Source organism: Heptranchias perlo, unplaced genomic scaffold (genome assembly GCF_035084215.1).
Source record: "Heptranchias perlo isolate sHepPer1 unplaced genomic scaffold, sHepPer1.hap1 HAP1_SCAFFOLD_55, whole genome shotgun sequence".
NCBI lineage: Eukaryota > Metazoa > Chordata > Chondrichthyes > Hexanchiformes > Hexanchidae > Heptranchias > Heptranchias perlo.
In genome coordinates, this window is record NW_027139570.1 from 3,157,654 (window position 1) to 3,164,171 (window position 6,518).

General features: G+C 45.5%; 1 non-coding gene across 1 annotated transcript; it reads left to right on the top strand.

Moving 5' to 3' along the window:
* Positions 1–6,445: 6,445 nt before the first annotated feature.
* On the top strand, positions 6,446–6,518 carry trnav-cac (transfer RNA valine (anticodon CAC)). Its single transcript has one exon. It is a non-coding gene; the product is annotated as a tRNA-Val (tRNA).

Sequence of the window (6,518 nt, forward strand, 5' to 3'; positions counted from 1 at the left end):
TGAAGATGTGGAAAGAGAATTTTTGGGAGGAGGAGGAATCCTTGGACATGAAGCTTTCTCTCCACAGGGGACTGACCGAGGCCTTCATCCCAGGCTGCACTCAATGTGGCTCATGTGAGTTTTGCCTGGGTCACTGTGGGATCGGTGGGAGCACTGTGGGATCACGGGTTGCTGTGGGATCACTGGGATACTGCAGGTTCACTGGGGCACTGGCGGCCATTTTGTTTCAGCTTCATGGGGTTACAGGAGAAACAACTTTACCCATTCTATGTAATATAGAAATATTATATACATATATATATATACATATATATATATATCTTATTTTATATAACATGAAAGTCTCTCAAACATTTACACAAATTCAGTTTGGATACTGGGACCTCTGGGTGCACTGTGGGATCACTGGGATCACTTTGGGAGCACTGTGACATTATCACTGGGTGTGCAGGAGGATCACTGGGTCACTCTGCGATCACTGTGGGATCACTGGGTTCAATGTGGATCACTGGGACAATGTGGATCACTGGGATACTGTGCATGACTGTGGCATAACACTGGGTGTACTGTGGGGGTCACTGGGTCACTCTGCGATCACTGTGCGATCACTGGGTGCACTGTGGATCACTGGGACACTGTGGATCAATGGGGCACGATCACTGGGTGTACTGTGGGATCACTGGGTCACTCTGCGATCACTGTGCGATCACTGGGTTCTCTGCGGATTACTGGGACAATGTGGATCACTGGGACGCTGTGCAAGACTGGGGCAGTAACACTGGGTGCACTGTGGGGGTCACTGGGTCACTCTGCGATCACTGGGTGCACTGTGGATCACTGTGACACTGTGGATCAATGGGGCACTATCACTGGGTGCACTGTGGGATCAATAATCACTGTGGGGACTCTATGGGATATTTATTTCCCCAGTTGGGCCGAATGACCTCTGTTTCTCTGCTGTACATTCGATGTAATTTTATGTAGTATACAAATATAGATAATGTTGTTATGATGTTGTGGGAAAACAGGGAATCCCGGAGAGACTTCCTTACACAGATGGGCCGAATGGCCTCTTTCTGTGCCGTGCAGTATTCAATGCTATATATATATATATATATATCTCAAAAGATAAATATTTTATATATACAAGCAAATGTTGTAAAATAGAAATAGAAATCGGGCTGAATGGCCTCTGTACTATACTCTGTTGTACTGTACATTCAATGTAAAATATATGTAACTGTATAATTCTATTATATATTATATTATACCATATTTTCAACAATTTGTTGTTGTTGTCAAATGAGAAATTCAGGGGAATTTCTTTACCCAGATGGGCTGAATGGCCTGTTTCTGTGCCGTGCTGTATTCTATGTAAAATATATATAAAGAAATGTACGGGGTTAAATTCGATAACCCCCGAATCCGGGCGCGGGGGGCGATTAACCCCCGAGTGATTAACCTGCACCCGGTCGTTGAGATGCAGACAGTCCGTGAGATTGGTGCTGCCTGGTGATTTCCCTGATTCCTGCGAGCAGTCAGGCCTGGCTGTGCTGTTGAGCGGCTTCTCACCAGCAGGGGGGCCCTGATATTGCGTGAGTGGTGAGCGCCTCGAAAAGGCAGCCCGCACCTCTTCAAGGCAGGCCGCACCTCTGAAAGGCAGGCCGCACCTCTTAAAGCAGCCCGCACCTCTTAAAGGCAGGCTGCACCTCTGAAAGGCAGCCGGCACCTCTTAAAGGCAGGCTGCACCTCATAAAGGCAGGTTGCACCTCTTAAAGGCAGGCTGCACCGATTAAAGGCAGCCTGTACCGATTAAAGTCAGGCTGCACCTCTTAAAGGCAGGCTGCACCGATTAAAGGCAGGCTGCACCGATTAAAGTCAGGCTGCACCTCTTAAAGGCAGATTGAACCTCTGAAAGGCAGCCCGTACCTCTTAAAGGCAGGCTGAACCTCTGAAAGGCAGCCCGCACCTCTCAAAGGCAGCCCATACCTCTCAAAGGCAGGCTGAACATCTGAAAGGCAGGCTGCACCTCTTAAAGGCAGGCTGAACCTCTGAAAGGCAGGCTGCACCTCTTAAAGGCAGGCTGCACCGATTAAAGTCAGGCTGGATCTCACAAAGTCAAACATTTGATTCAGATTCAAACCTCCGGGGTCATTTCCTCTCGTACAGTTTTGATTGGCAGCTTCTTTTGAATTAAACAAACCATTGCTTAAAATGACTGGCTCCCAGTCACTGTTTTGAAGCCATTTTTCACCTTGTCTTTTTCAAACTGGTGAGTCTGTTTGGAATCTCTGAGAATGTTAATCAAGTCGACAGCTTCCATAGTTTGTGATAAAAAGACAACAAAGAACCAGGATGTTCGAAAGTTCGGTCACAGTTTCGTATAGTATTTGTGAATTATTTATTATTTTCTTTTCCATTAAGGATCTGGTTGAGCTTTACAGTAAAACTGTTGTCTTACTGCTACTATTTTGTTTGTTCTCTTATTGTTTCATCAATTTGTTTGGCAGTTAAAGTCTAAAACAAGCTCTAGTGTAGTGTGAATCTGTCTCCCTCTGAAGAGCAGGCACTATTAGGCACTGGATAGAACGAGTGGGCTGAGATAATCTGAAGGGGTTTCACTGTTCATTACCTGGCGCCCTTCAAATGTTACATTGATATCAGGACAAGCGGAAACACTGAGACATTGGGAGTGAAGCCTCACCTAACAGAGGAGCTGCTTTTTCAAGCTTAGAAATACAGCTGATTTTAAATCAGCAAACATTCGCTTCATTAAAGTAGACAAAAAGGCAACTATCTCTGAACTGTCGCCACTCTCTCAAAAACATAGATATTTTACTGATCGGGGAATAATGGTCTTGTTCAAACTGTACAAAATAAAAATCAATTGTGATCTTTTTAAAATAATGAACTGATTTAAAGCATTGTCCAACCAAACAAAGGCACCAAGAATTCCCAGGACATTGAGAGATTATGAGTGGGCAAAACTGTGGCAAATGGAGTTCAATGTGGGGAAATGTGAGGTCATCCACTTCGGATCTAAGAAAGATAGATCAGAGAGTTTTCTAAATGGTGAGGAGCTCGGAACTGTGGAGGAGCAGAGCGATTTAGGGTCCAAGTACAGAAATCATTAAAAGCTAGTGGACAGTTACAAAAATAATTAAAAAGGCTAATGGAATGTCGGCCTTTATTTCAAGAGGGCTGGAATATAAAGGGGTGAAAGTTATGTTCCAGCTGTACAGAGCTCTGGTTAGACCACATCTGGAGGATCGCATTCAGTTCTGGGCACTGCACCTCAGGAAGGATATATTGCCAATGGAAGGGCTGCAGCGCAGATTCACCAGAATGATCTCGTGGCTAAAAGGGGTTAAATTATGAGGACAGGTTGCATGGACTAGCCTTGTATTCCCCTGAATAAAGAAGATTAAGGCGTGATTGAATTGAGGTGTTTAAGATGATGAAAGGATTTGATAGGGTAGATAGAGAGAAACTACTTCCTCTGTTGGGGGAGTCCAGAACAAAAGGCCATAACCTTAAAATTGGAGCTCGGCCGTCCAGGGGTGATGTCAGGAAGCACTTCTTCACACAAAGGGTCGTAGAAATCTGGAACTCTCTCCCACAAAAGTCTGTTGAGGCTGGGGGTCAATACAAAATTTCAAAACGGAGATTGATAGATTTTTATTAGTCAAGGGTATTGATGATTAAGGAACCAAGGCGGGTAGATGGAGTTAACATACTGATCAGCCATGATCTAATTGAATGGCAGAACAGGTTGAGGAGCTGAATTGTCTACTCCTGTTCCTATGTAACAGGCTCGTGTGGCTGAATTGACTTCTCTTGTTCAAATGTAACATGCTCGAGGGGCTGAATGTTCTCATCTTCTTCCTATATTATCATGCTCGAGGGGCTGAATGGACTCCTCTTGTTCCTATGTAACATGCGCGACAGGCTGAATAGCGTCCAGATCCTGTATAACAGTCTCGAAGGGCTGAATGGCTTCCTCTGTTCAAGTGCAACGAGCTCGAGGGGCTTAATGGCCGAGTCCTATTCCAGTGTAATCGGCTCGAGGTGCTGAATGGCCTTCAGTTCCCGTGGAACACGCTCGTGGGGCTGAATGGCCTGCTGCTGTTCCTATCTAACAGGCTTGAGAGGCTGATTGGCCTCCAGGTCTGATGTTTCGGGCTCGAGGGGCTGAATTGCCTTCAATTCCCGTATAACACGCTCGAGGGGCTGAATGGTCTGCTGCTGTTCCTGTGTAACAGGCTTGAGGTGCTGATTGGCTAACAGATCTAGTCTAAGGTGCTCGAGGGGCTGAATGGCCTCCTCCTGTTGCTATCTTACAGGCTTGAAGGGTTGATTGGCGTCTAGTTCCTATATAACAGGCTCGAAGGGCTGAATGGCCTTCAGTTCCCAGATAACAGGCTCGAAAGGCTAAATGGCCTCCTCCTTTTGATATTTGACAGGCTTGAGGGGTTGATCGGCCTCAAGTTCCTGTATAACAGGCTCAGAGGGCTGAATGGCCTCCTCCTGATTCTATGTAACAGGGTTGAGGGGATGATCGGCCTCCAGTAACGATGTAACGGGCTTGAGGGGCTGAATGGCCTCCTCCTTTTCCTGTGTAACAGCCTTCAGAGGCTGAATGGCCTTCAGTTCCCATATTAAAGGCTTGAGGAGCTCAATGGCCTCCTTCTGTTCCTGTCGAACAGCCGTGAAGGACTTGCGGCCATTTTGTCCAAGATGATTGCCAGACTTGCTGCCATTTTGTCCAAGATGTCGGGCGAACTTGCCACCATTTTGTCTAAAAATTAGATCCGGACCTTTCAGGAGCGAGATTAGAAAACATTTCTACACACAAAGGGTGGTAGAAGTTTGGAACTCTCTTCCGCAAATGGAAATTGATACCAGCTCAATTGCTAAATTTAGATGTGAGATTGATAGCTTTTTGGCAATCAAAGGTATTAAGGGATATGGGCCAAAGGCGGGTTTATGGAGTTAGATCACAGATCAGCCATGATCTTATCAAATGGCGGAGCAGGAACGAGGGGCTGAACGTCCTACTCCTGTTCCTATGTTCCTATGATATTATTTATATGGAATTCCGACAGGCATTTGATAAGGTTCCACACAAGAGACTGTTGGCAAAAATGAAAGCGCATGGAACTTGAGGCAATGTATTGGCATGGGTAGAGAATTGGTTAGGAGATCGTAGTCAGAGAGTGGGGATAATGGGTACATACTCCAATTGGCAGGATGCGACTAGTGGTGTCTCCCAGGGATCTGTAACTGGGGTCTCAGCTTGTCACCATATTTATCAATGACTTAGATGAAGGAACAGAGAGTCGTATATCCAAGTTTGCTGATGACACTAAGTTAGGTGGTACAGTGAGCAGTGTGGATGCGAGTGGAAAGTTGCAAAGGGACATTGATAAATTTAGTGAGTGGGCAAAACTATGGCAGATGGAGTTCAATGTGGGGTAATCCACTTTGGACCTATGGTCAGGGTATTTTCCAAATGGTAAGAAGCTCGGAACTGTGGAGAAGCAGAGAGAATTAACGGTTCATTTACATAAATCAGTAAAAGCTAACGGACGGGTCCAAAAATAATTTAAAAGGCGAACGGAGTGTTAGCCTTTATCTCAGGGGGCTGGAATATAAAGAAGTGGAAGTTATGTTCCAGTTATATAAAGCTCTGGTTAGACTGCGTCTGGAGTAACTGCGTTCAGTTTTGGACACTGCACCTCAGGAAGGATAGATTGGCCTTGGAGGGGGTGCAGAGCAGATTCACCAGAATGTTACCGCGGTTAAAAAGGTTAAACTATGAGGACAGGCTGCATGGACTGGGCTCGTATTCCATCGAGTACCGAAGATTGAGGGGCGGTCTGAGCGAGGTGTTTAACATGTTTAAATGAGTCGATAGAATAAAGAGAGAGAGAATCAATTTCCTCTGGGGAATCAAGAACGAGGGGGACAGAACCTTAAAATGAGAACCATGCCATTCAGGTTCGAAATCAGGACGCACTTTTTTACACAATGGGCAGTAGAAGTCTGGAACTCTGTCCCCCAAAAGACTGTGGATGCTGGGGTTCAATTGAAGCTTTCAAGACTGAGATCGATAGATTTTTGTTGGGTGAGGGTATCGAGAGATAGGGAGCAAAGACGGGTAAATGGATTTGCGGTTCAGATGATCTCTGATCTAATTGAAGGGTGGAACAGGTTCAAGGGGCGAAATGGCCTCCTCCTGTTCCCAATGGAAATGTTGAGAATATGCTTTATTGATGCTGTGATGCCAGGTCCCACAGCTGTCAAAACAAGGCCACATTTGGGAGTTTAATAACTTTGAAATGAACATTTTTCTTTTGTGACTTGTGCAACTTCGATCAATTGAATAGTTATGAAAGAGAATCAATGCCGTCATTCTAATTTCTGGCTGACCACCAAAGCAGAGGTTTCCGTGGTGTAGTGGTTATCACGTTCGCCTCACACGCGAAAGGTCCCTGGTTCGATCCCGGGTGGAAACA